The following is a 12,746-nucleotide window of genomic DNA, read 5'->3' on the forward strand; positions in this document are numbered from 1 at the left end:
ACAGAGAGATAGGAGAGTAGCACCTCAGAATATAGCCAGAGTTGCTTGTCTTGCTTGGAGTGACTATTATATCTGAGATTCCTGCGGGGCGCGTCGCCTATGTGTGCTGGCTGTGTGGAGATTGCCCCTGGGGGGTCTGGCCTGCTGGAGTCACGGTCACATCCTCCGCTTCCAGCCCCACGCCCAGCGTCAAGGCTCCCCTACTGGGATGGTGCACTCTCGACTCCAAAATCAGTCGCTGTCTCCCGGGGACTTCCCGTCCCTCCAGCAGCGTGGCCGAGCCGTCCAGAGAACCAGTTGGGCCTCCTCCCGGGGTTAGTTCAGATGGGTGGAGCAGGACCCCGTGCTTGTGCCGTGACTGAGTGTCCTGGCTGGGACGCTGTTCTCCCTGCTCCAATACCAGTCGCTGCCTCCCAGGGACTTCTCCTACCGGCTGCTTCCCACGCCGCCCGCGCAACCCGGCTGGTCCCCTTCCCGGGGTTAGTTCAGGGGGGTGGAGCAACTCTCCGTGTTTATGGCGTACCTGCGTCCAGTCCAAATCCCTGCGGGACGGTTCCCCGGCTCGGATGCTGCTCTTTCTGCTCCAAGATCAGTCACTGCCTCCCGGGGACTTCTCCTACCGGCTGCGTCCCACGCCGCCCATGGAACCGGCTGGTCCCCCTCCCGGGGTTAGTTCAGGGGGGTGGAGCAGGTCTCTGTGCTTGTGCCGTACCTGACTGGTACGCTGGCTCCAGGCTCTGGAAACAATCGCTGCTTCCCCGTATTAGTTCGTTCTCTGTCTCTAAATCTGTGTTTGTTGTTCAGGGTTCGTAGATTGTTATGTATGTGATCGATTCACTTGTTTTTCCGTGTCTTTGTTGTAAGAGGGATCCGAGGTAGCGTCTGCCTAGTCCGCCATCTTGGCTCCGCCCCAGCAAATGTCCCTGTCATGAAGAATTTGTTGGAGCAGGGTTGGTTCAATCACTTCAAAGTGTGGGAGAATTTTTGCTTTTGCTCATTTTGTAATGTTAATATATAGTGGTCATTGTGGAACATTCCTTGGACTGGAACACGCACAGCTGTGGCAGCATGCTTGTCTGCTTTTGTTCATTCTATAATATTCTTTAGACTGGACAGACATGGCTCTGGTGGCATGCTTGTCCATTTCCTACGTTTGTGTCTTTGTATATATGCCAAATAAAACTTTCTTTTTGCTTTACTAAACTTTCTGGTGTTTCTACCCTAGAACAAAGGTCACCCATACTTTTTTTTTTTAATTAACTTTTATTAAGCTTCAAGTGAAAATTTACAAATCCATTCAGTCTGTCACATATAAGTTTACATACATCTTTCTCCGTACTCCCACTTGCTCTTCCCCTATTGAGTCAGCCCTTTCAGTCTCTCCTTTCGTGACAATTTTGCCAGCTTCCCTCTCTCTCTATCCTCCCACCCCTCCTCGAGACAAGAGTTGCCAACACACTCTCAAGTGTCCACCTGATTTAATTAGCTCACTCTTCATCAGCATCTCTCTCCCACCTGCTGACCAGGCCCTTTCATGTCTGATGAGTTGTCTTTGGGGATGGTTCCTGTCCTGTGCCAACAGAAGGTCTGGGGAGCATTGCCGCTGGGATTCCACTAGTCGCAGTCAGACCATTAAGTATGGTCTTTTTATGAGAATTTGGGGTCTGCAACCCACTGATCTCCTGTTCCCTCAGGAGTTCCCTGCTGTGCTCCCTGACGGGGCAGTCATCGATTGTGGCCAGGCACCAACTAGTTCTTCTGGTCTCAGGATGATGTAGGTCTCTGGTTCATGTGGCCCTTTCTGTCTCTTGGGCTCTTAGTTGTCGTGTGACCTTGGTGTTCTTCATTTTCCTTTGCTCCAGGTGGGTTGAGACCAATTGCTGCATCTTAGATGGCCGCTTGTTAGCCTTTAAGACCCCAGACGCCACATTTCAAAGTGGGATGCAGAATGTTTTCATAATAGAATTATTTTGCCTACTGACTTAGAAGTCCCCTCAAACCATGTTCCCCAGACCCCCGCCCCTGCTCCGCTGACCTTTGAAGCATTCATTTTATCCCGGAAACTTCTTCGCTTTTGGTCCAGTCCAATTGACCTGACCTTCCATGTATTGAGTGTTGTCTTTCCCTTCACCTAAAGCAGTTCTGATCTACTGATTAATCAATAAAAAACCCTCTCCCTCCCTCCCTCCCCCCCTCGTAACCACAAAAGTATGTGGTCTTCTCAGTTTTTACTGTTTCTCAAGATCTTATAATAGTGGTCTTATACAATATTTGTCCTTTTGCCTCTGACTAATTTCACTCAGCATAATGCCTTCCAGGTTCCTCCATGTTATGAAATGTTTCACAGATTCGTCACTGTTCTTTATCGATGCGTAGTATTCCATTGTGTGAATATACCACAATTTATTTACCCATTCATCCGTTGATGGATACCTTGGTTGCTTCCAACTTTTTGCTATTGTAAACAGAGCTGCAATAAACATGGGTGTGCATATATCTGCTTGTGTGAAGGCCCTTGTATCTCTAGGGTATATTCCGAGGAGTGGGATTTCTGGGTTGTATGGTAGTTCTATTTCTAACTGTTTAAGATAATGCCAGATAGATTTCCAAAGTGGTTGTACCATTTTACATTCCCACCAGCAGTGTATAAGAGTTCCAATCTCTCCGCAGCCTCTCCAACATTTATTATTCTGTGTTTTTTGGATTAATGCCAGCCTTGTTGGTGTGAGATGGAATCTCATGGTAGTTTTAATTTGCATTTCTCTAATGGCTAATGATCGAGAGCATTTTCTCATGTATCTGTTGGCTGCCTGAATATCTTCTTTAGTGAAATGTGTGTTCATATCCTTTGCCCACTTCTTGATTGGGATGTTTGTCTTTTTGTGGTTGAGTTTTGACAGAATCATGTAGATTTTAGAGATCAGGCGCTGGTCTGAGATGTCATAGCTGAAAATTCTTTCCCAGTCTGTAGGTGGTCTTTTTACTCTTTTGGAGAAGTCTTTAGATGAGCATAGGTGTTTGATTTTTAGGAGCTCCCAGTTATCGGGTTTCTCTTCATCATTTTTGGTAATGTTTTGTATTCTGTTTATGCCTTGTATTAGGGCTCCTAGGGTTGTCCCTATTTTTTCTTCCATGATCTTTATCGTTTTAGTCTTTATGTTTCGGTCTTTGATCCACTTGGAGTTAGTTTTTGTGCATGGTGAGAGGTATGGGTCCTGTTTCATTCTTTTGCAAATGGATATCCAGTTATGCCAGCACCATTTGTTAAAAAGACTATCTTTTCCCCAATTAACTGACACTGGTCCTTTGTCAAATATCAGCTGCTCATACGTGGATGGATTTATATCTGGGTTCTCAATTCTGTTCCATTGGTCTATGTGTCTATTGTTGTACCAGTACCAGGCTGTTTTGACTACTGTGGCTGTATAATAGGTTCTGAAATCAGGTAGAGTGAGGCCTCCCATTTTCTTCTTCTTTTTCAGTAATGCTTTGCTTATCCGGGGCTTCTTTCCCTTCCATATGAAATTGGTGATTTGTTTCTCTATCCCCTTAAAAAATGACATTGGAATTTGGATCAGAAGTGCGTTATATGTATAGATGGCTTTTGTAGAATAGACATTTTTACTATGTTAAGTCTTCCTATCCATGAGCAATCACCCATACTTTTACAGTGGGCTTTTATACTGCTTACATCTGGTTTCTGGAAGAGTGAATAACTGGGGAAGCCAAAGTTGCCATTCAGTAAAAGTCTCTCACAAGAGTCCAACAGAAATAAAGCAGTGGCTTAGGAAAGAAGAATGCACACGGGAGCACAACGAAGAAAAGTGGGCAGTGGCACAATTTCCCCCAGGGAGGAAGAGGAATGGTCTGTTAGCCACGAAGCAGATCACAAGCCTGCCTAATACCAAGAACATATTACATCACAAATCCTTTATGTAATAGGTTTAACAACTTGGTCCTAGACCAGAAGACTGGCCTAATCAAAAGGTGGCATCTGGAGAGGCACCAGGGTCCAGACTTCCAAATCTTTCTGTGAGGACAGAGGTAAAGATTACAGTCTCTGTTTTGGAACTTGGAGGATTTTTAGCTTGAATTTCAAATTGAGGACCACTGCGGTGTCTTACTTATCTAGTGCTCCTATAACAGAAATACCACAAGTGAACACTATTAATTAACAGAGGCTATAAGTTTGAATTCAGGACACTAGCTCTAGAGGATGGCTTCCTCTCTGTGTCAGCTCTGGGGAAAGTTCCTTTTCTCTTCAGCTTTTGTTCCCCGGTTCCTTGGAGATTTCCTTGTGGCATGGCATCTATCTTAACCCATCTGTGCTGGCTTAATTGCTCCATTTATATCTTGTAAATGATTGACTCCAGACATACCCAACACTAATCCTGCCTCATGAACATAACAAAGACTACCGATTTCCACATATGATTGTAAGCACAGGCATAGAGGTTAGGATTTACAACACATATTGGGTGCGACAGGATTTAATCCATAACAGACACCCAAATAGCTTGACTGAACTTCTGGTATTTTGACTAGAGAGCATCAGTTTGCTTCTATTCTGAATTCATCCAGAAAAAACAAGGGCTCTTTTGTATGACCTCCAAAGTCACCTAAACTATTGGAGATCTTGAAAAGATGAGAAACTCTCCATGTAAGACAAATACAGCCATAGCTCCAGAAAGGACAGGAAACCCCAGGAGCTACTCTTCCTCCTCAGCACACACCTGGCCCTTAGCATTTCCTTCTGTAATGTACACAGCAGTGCTTCTGAAGTTCTGGCATCTGTATCACTTCCAGGGCTTGAACCACAGATTCAGTGGATCTAGGGTTGGCTTTGAATTTGGAATTCTGCTCACAGAACCCTAATTTCTCCTCACTCCTTGCTCCCCTGTGCAGTGTCCACTGTGGCAAACATGCTACTGTTTGCTTAAAGGGCCTAGAAAGAACAAGTGGATAACAGGAAAAAAAAAAAAAAAAAAAGCAAGTACATGGCATGACCTCATTGCCTCTCTCCATAAAATGCATCCTAAAACATAAATATTTGACCTTAGGAACAGAGCCAACATGTGGCCAGTTAAAGTTAGAAGCCAGACAGTCTCTCCCCTGACTACCTTCTATGAATATTTGTGTTGCAGAAGAAAATCGAGAAGTAAGGGCATCCCAGCTTGATAGAGGGTCAGACTGAAGGGCTGGGAACAAACATCTAATTCTGTCTTCCCAAAGACCTTTGATTCAAGGAAATACATACAGTGTTAGAGACAGTTTTGAAACCATTAAGCATAAGAAATCTTCAAACGGTGGAATCAGTGGACCAGAAATCCCTAGAGTCTTCCCGGTCTTATAAAACAAATGTGATCAGATTGACCTTGAAGTAACAAAGGTAACCTGCAGGATTCGAACTGCCAGTCTTTTTGTCACAGGTCTTAACCACTACACCACCACCTGTGATCTATTCACCCTTTTTTTTATAGTAGTCTCCCAAAGACATTGGTGTCGCAAGTCAATTCTTGAGTAGTTTGAATAGCTCTCTCTCTCTTTTCTTTCAGTTTACATTACTGTTGCCTTTGATTGTCAATATTTTTATGAATTTGATCTTTATTTATTTTGCGGGGTTGGTATGAGAATGATAACATAAGCAACATTGGATATAGGTCATATCACTAAAGATGAGATGTACAAAAAAGGGTGGGTGGTAAGTGCGGTTCGTTGCAACTCAAATAAGACCTAAGTCATAAACTACCTGGATCTATTTTCCTTTTTGACAGAAAAACTTTCCGTGCTTCTTCACATGGGTCTACTTCCTTCTGATGATATCTGAGGTTTCCAGTAAATGTTTTCACTTAAAGGCTTAAAATCAGGAGGAAAATGCAGTGAGTGTGGAAATAAAGAAAAACTAATATTGTAGAATATCAATTAGAAATGTGTTGATTCTGCCTATTTCTTCCACTTTCTTTTTAGGAAGGCTTCTAATTTCTTTTTTCTTCTAATTTCTTTACAGTCTTCGTTCCCTTTTCCAGCTCCAAGCCACTCAAACTTCTCTAAAAAGACTCGGGATCGGCAGTCGTCTATCTCTCAGTTTTGACCGAGCTCCAGTGGAGACTTCGGTGGGCATATGATGAGATTCTCTGCTTTGGACCGGCCCTTTGGCGCAGAAAACACAAGGCACTAAAGAAAACTGCGCGCGAAGGAACTTCCTGCACCTCTTTTTCTGTCTTTCTGTCTCTTGAATAATAGTAGGAATGGGAGCCAAGGAACCACCTGTTCATATGCACGCTTTTGATTCGGGTAATTCAAGCGATTCCGTTGGAATCCGGTTCTTCGTTTCTCCTCTTTCTGAACGTCTTCCTTCCGTTGTCACAGTCACCTTAGGGGATGTAGAGACTCACAGCCTATGAATGGACAAGCATTCAAGGCAGTCCGCCGGATTATGTTTTTACTTTCTATGTGTGCAGGAATGGTATGGAAAATATTAGGAGAACTAAATCTGTATGCCTTAAAAAAAAAAAAAAAAAAAAGGTTGCGGTCGAGGGGATTCCGACTGTTAGCAAGACTATAGGACACGACAGAACTGCCCCCATAGTGGTTCCTAGAACCTGCTGGTGGCCTTCTGCTTAGTAGCCGAGTTCTTAACTCCTGTACTATCCCAGGGCTCTATACCTTAAAGAGTGGGTTCAAATCGCGTTGCAGCAGAGAAAGAATCTGGAGATGCCAGGGATCGAACACAAGGCCTCATACACGCACACCGTGTGCTCTACTACTAAGCTACATCTCCCATTAAGAGAGCGTCTCGTTAAACGTTATCTACACGTAGTTCTATTACAATCCTAAAGCCTTGGGATACAATTCTTATATTAATAAAAGGATGATAATTGTGTAAATGAAAACAAAACTGCTGAAACTCGCAATTGCCAGGGATCTTTACATCTTTAGGCTAAGGCTCTCTCAACTGAGCTATTTCTGCTGCTTTGGGTAGCGATTTTTAGATATACTTTCAAAGTATTGTTTAACCTTTTCATTTACAAAACTCTCCCCCACCTGCAAGGCTAGAGGGGGCTTAGCTCCTCCACGTGAAAGGCTGTGGTTGGATGTATCCCTTCTTTCGCCAAACCCAGTGGCGTCGATTCGATTCTGACTCATACTGGCCCTGTAGGGCAGAGTAGAACTGACCGATAGAGTTTCCAAGTAGGGCCTGGCGCATTCGAACTGCCGACTGTTTGGTTAGCGGCCCTAGTTCTTGGCCGCCATGCCACCAAGGTTTCCCTAAGCAAGTTTAAAAAAACGTGATAAAATCCTTGATGGTTAGGATCTGATAAAGTAGTTTCCCTTGAGGGCAGCCCATTGTTAAGAACAGCAAACCCAAAACCAAACGCAGCACCGCCCTATCGATTCCGACTCATAGGGACCCTACAGAACAGAGTAAAATTGCCCCCTAGAGTTTCCAAGAAGCGCCGGGTGGATTTGAACTGCCGACCCTTCGACTGGCTGTTACAGCACTTAACCACTACACCACCTGAGCACTGCTAAAAACCAGTTCCTTTCAGTCCTCCCTTTCTTCCAAGAAGAACTGGCGGACTATTCTCTGAAAGTTATGATGAGAATGTGGCTCTGCTCCTCGTGGTAAAACTCACAAAAGTGTGAAGGGCCTTCAGAAGTTTTTTTCCTCTTAAGGCACTGCACTCTCAGTCTCCAGAACAAATCATTCTAATCAATGCTGGTTCCAGATGCAGTGACCGTTTCTGCTCCTGCTGAGCAGTGAGTCTCTGTATCAGCCTGTTTGTTTCCAGTTTTCAAGTTGTTCGTTTGCCCTGTGATCTCAATTCTCTGATGTTTCTACTAAGAGCTGTTAATTTTGCAACTTTTTTCTTGTTTTGACCATAGGAGAGATTCTTTCCAAGTTCTTTACATGCCAGACTAGAAACCAAAAGTCATAACTTTTAAATCGATTGCTTGATAATGTTCTGGATACATCAGGTTAATAAACTATATTGTTAAAATTAAATCCACATGCTTATTTTTACTTGTTTAATGTGGCTCCTGGAAAATCGCAAATTGCATAAGTGTCCTTCATTTATGGCTTGCATTCTCTTTCTACTGGACAGCACTGGCTAGAGAAGATGGTACCTGAGTAGGTGTTGTCCTGGGAGAACCACTAGGCTGAGAGGATTGAGTAGGACCTGCCAAAATTCGTGTTTCATATCACCCATGGACATGGAAATGTGGTCACATGAATGATCTCCTTCAATCTTTACAGCATCTGTTTTGACATAGTAGTCATGGGCCTCATTTTTAAGATATTGAATGGAAGCTAATTACATTTTGGTAATTGCCCTATGTCCCCCACCTCAATAGAATTTAAAGGAATCCTTGTTTATTTAGGCCATAAAATATGATACTCTTTGTCTAATCAAGTATTTCTTAAAGAAATAAAATGCAAACATCTGAGCTGAGATGAGTTGTATGACCTAAAGGATAAACTATGTGGCACCCAGATTCTGTACACTCAGTATCCCTATTCTAATGTTGCTTCTCATTTTGTACCAAATTTCCTTTTGCAACTTGATGCAGCTCTGAGTTTGGAGGACTGTAGGTTATTTTCTCCTGACAGTGTCCAGGAGTTTCCAGGGAAAACAGATACTGTCAAACCAAAATATTGCAAAGAAGAAGAAGAAAAAAATCAAAATGACAAACACACACACACATTACCTGTTATCCCTGATAAAGAATGTCAAGAAACAGGTTGATGTTAGAGTGGGAAAACGAGACTGTTCATACATGAATCTTGATGACTTCATTTCCGTTTGCTCTCATTGTTCAGAATTCTAGGTTCCCTCTTAAATGTTCAGCAGAATTTTCCATATAGAAATGTTTATTATTGTTCTTTCCTCAAACAGAAATAATTTGAGATTTGGAAATTTCAAACAGGGGTGTAAGGCTGTAGGGTTGTTATCAGCAAGAAAATTCAAGATATTCTTAAAATTGTTTATAAGTTCAACGATGTTCAACAAATTTCCTTATTCCAGCAGTTTAATAATGGAGTGGACTCAAGATTCAAACCCAAATTTTTTTATCACAAACTTCTTCTTTTTTTTTTTCTTCTTCCATACACCGCACCCACATTTGTACACTCATACAGTATGGTGATTCTTTTTCTACAGGACTTTAAACTTTTCTTGCAATTAAAACCATCCCTTCTCCCCCACCTCCCCATACATAACATCAAAGCAGAAAAGAATCGCAAGTATAATCAAAAGGCATTTCTTTTAAGTCGACCCCAACTCTTACCGACTCTGTAGAGCAGGGTAGAACTGCCTCCTAGGGTTTTCCCTATAAGACACGATACAATTGCCCCTATAGAGCCTCCGCGGCTGTCATCTTTACAGAAACTGACTGCCATGTCCCTCTCCCTGGGAGCGGGTGGTGGGTTCAAACTACTGATCCTTCTATTAGTAGCGAAGCACTTTCTAAGTCCACCATCATGTACTATATTACAATGTCTCAGCCCACAATTTCCATAGTAGAGCCATCCCATAGGATTTTGTAGGCTGCAATATTTACAGGAGCGGATCTCCAGGTCCATCTCTTGCAGAGCAGGTAGTTAGGTTGAACCACAGAACGTTAGGTTAGCAGCCTAGCTGGTAACCATTGTGCCACCAGGACTTCTGGTATTTTTCTTTTTAATTTTAAATAAAATATGCAACACTTCTAGGGAGACCATAAAAAAAAAAAAACACATCCTTTTGTGTCAATTAAAAGACAGAAGGCTGAGGATCTACCCATGGATTCTCTCCACCCATTCCAGGTCTAACTCCCCACCTCTGCCTCAGCTAGTAGTAATACTTAGGCTCCATAACTGTAGGCAGTAGCACAGCGTGCCCAAAATCCTCTGAGCTAGGAAATAGGGAAGGGCATCTCTCAAGGAAGCCTTTCCAAACAGAAAGCTGAGAAAATCTTTAGTGTAGGTGAAAGTAAAGGTGTGACATACACAGCTCAGTTGGGAGAGTGCTAGACTAAAGCTCTAAAAGTACCAGATCCTTTCCCAGGGTTGGAAATTCCTCGGTTTACTTTCAAATATGTCTTCTTCCTGCACCAAGTTACCCAACAACAGATACCTTCCAATACTCACTTTCTCAAGTAAATTTTCTAAAGCTCTAAGCCAAGGAGAGTTGGAACTGAGCCGAGAGCCTCCAACCTTTTTTGACTTCCCCAGTGTTAAAACAATAAGACTAAAGAGCTCAACTATTTATTGAGGGAGGGAGAGATGTTTGCAAATGGGCTGTCATTTCTAGAGAAATTGCTGCTATTATCACAAAGCCTTTTTTTTTGGCTTATATACTGTTTAAAATTTTGTGATAAAAGCAAGAACGTACAGTTCGTACAGTAGTTCAGAAGAAGTCACATGGAATACACAAAATCCTAGAGATACTGGTTTTGCAGAAAAGAAACTTTTAGGCTAGACATGTACCATTTTTTATTTCAAAGTGGGCAAGGTCCTTGGGAAAACAAGAAGGAGCATTCTGGATTGAATAATGAGGTTAATTTACAGGGGAATGTTTAATAATAAAATGCCCAGAAGTCTTGGAGCACAGTCCAGGCTTCTGGGGAGTTGTTTGATCTTTATTACCAGTATTTTAAGTCTTTAAATAAAGACCTGCCTGGAACACTTTCCTCAATATCATATGGAGGATCTTGGATAAAGAGGCTTTGGACTCGAAGTAGAGATCATCGGCCATACACAACTAAGCTGAAAGCATCCCAGTGAGAGAACAGATCTAACTTCAGCTCTTTCCTCAGCAACTCAACCCTTTCTGTTTTGTATTATCCAGGACTTCCTCTTATTTTCCAGTTCACCGGTGGCACATTTTGATGATTTCCAGGGCTCTTTGACTGTATTCTTTCAAACATCTATATCCTCAGCAAGCTTTACCATTATGTCAGTGGGTTCTCAGGGGAAAAGAGTCGGACAGCTTTGTACCGTCGCTGCTCTGCCATCCTGACTCCGCTTTTACCTGTAGATTCCTCCAGTCTGGAAAAAAAGTTAGTTCCTTTAAAACTGATGGAGTGTTGAAGTTTCTTCAACCCCTAAAATGTTTTGTGGGAATGATTGTAAAGTGAGGGATGGAGACGGAGTTCTGAACCCAGAGCTAAGGGGACAAGCTTAGAAGGTGTGACTTGACAGACGCAATGAGAGTCAGTTGGAAAAGGGATGTTGGCAGGGCACTGATCCAACTAGAAGGGAAGTTCAATTAACCAGTTCCACTAAAGCCGGTGGCTGCTGGTGGTCTTAGAAGACCTCAATTTGGAGTCATTTTCCATGTGATATATGTTGGAGAGGTGTGATCCTCCGGGGACTTTCCTGGTGAAGGCAAGTAACTTTCATTTAAAGTATCTGTTGGCTAGTGTACCTTGGAGTCGACTACCAGAGTGGGAAGATCCTAGAACCAGAAACGGTTATTCAGACTACAATCTAGTTGACCTCATTGTGACAGCGCTAGACAGTATCCACATGAATGGTTTCAGAAAGGGTGGCATTTAACCCAATGGCCTCTTTCTAGGGAACTCTTAGAGTTTTTATTTTTGCTTTTTGGGGGGGCGGTGAGGGAGAAGCCCCACAGAAAAAAATATCAGTTTGCTTTTATGAAAACAAGAGTCATCACCAAGCTAGTCAGCCATCAGGTGGTGTAGCTCAGTCGTAGAGAGCGTGCTTCGCACTCATGGGTTTTCTGCTTCAATCCCTGGCACCTTCTCTTCACTTTATAGCAACCCTCATCCTCTCATCTCTTTTATTATGTTTGCTCTTCTCACACGAAAAGGAAGCCGATGGTCCAACTGATTGCTTTTAGCCTTCTCCCGTTTCGGCTTCCTGGGGCTTAGTATATGCCAGGGCAGGGCGTCAGCAAAAGAAAGACAAGAAGGAAGGGAAAGAAAAAGAACCAGTCCTTACCCCAAAGCAAGAAGGATTTTGCCAGAACAACTAGTAGATAAATACTGGGTTTTAGGGAGCATATCCTTTTTTTATCATGGAATATCAGGGTAGAAAAAGAAGGACGGAGAGAAAGGAGAAAACTAAATGGCCCAACGAAAATTTTTTAGTTCTTTTAATCATCTAAGCAGTCCCACCTGCTCAGTCAGATCAGAGGAAACCTTAAAGCTACAGTGGCGGCTCGTTGGTCTAGTGGCATGATTCTCGCTTTGGGTGTGAGAGGTCCCGGGTTCAAACCCCGGACGAGCCCCTGTTTTCTTCCATTCATTTTTGAAAACCCTGTCTAGGGGTTAAGAGCTAAGGCTGCTAACCAAATGGTCAGCTGTTCAAATCTACCAGGTGTTCCTTGGAAGCCCTAAGTGGCAGTTCTACTCTGTCCAGTAGAGTCACTATGAGTCGGAAGAGGCTTTGGAGTGGGTTTGGTTTTTTGGTTTCGCGGGCAGTGATTAAGAACTCAGCTGCTAACCACAAGATTAACAGTTTGAGTCCACCAGCCTCTCTTTGGAAACCTTATAGCGGAGTTCTGCTCTGTCCTGTAGGGACGTTACGAGTCGGAATTGACTCAATCGCAGTGGGTTAAAATGACCCTTTCTTAGGATCCTTAACAAAGCAGTCAGTGGTGGATGCGTGATTAGACGACCTTGGACAACCCAAACTACAGCGATCAAGAAACGCGGAGGCACTTAACCCAACATTAAGTAGAATATCCACATTCGAGCGACCGACTCTACCAGCGGCCACAGTGGTTCAGTTCCAG

General features: G+C 43.2%; 1 non-coding gene across 1 annotated transcript; it reads left to right on the forward strand.

Moving 5' to 3' along the window:
• The first annotated feature begins 12,167 nt into the window (after positions 1 to 12,167).
• Positions 12,168 to 12,239, forward strand: TRNAP-UGG (transfer RNA proline (anticodon UGG)). Its single transcript has one exon. It is a non-coding gene; the product is annotated as a tRNA-Pro (tRNA).
• Positions 12,240 to 12,746: the final 507 nt, after the last annotated feature.

This window comes from Loxodonta africana, chromosome 1 (assembly GCF_030014295.1).
Source record: "Loxodonta africana isolate mLoxAfr1 chromosome 1, mLoxAfr1.hap2, whole genome shotgun sequence".
In the NCBI taxonomy this organism is placed as follows: Eukaryota; Metazoa; Chordata; class Mammalia; order Proboscidea; family Elephantidae; genus Loxodonta; species Loxodonta africana.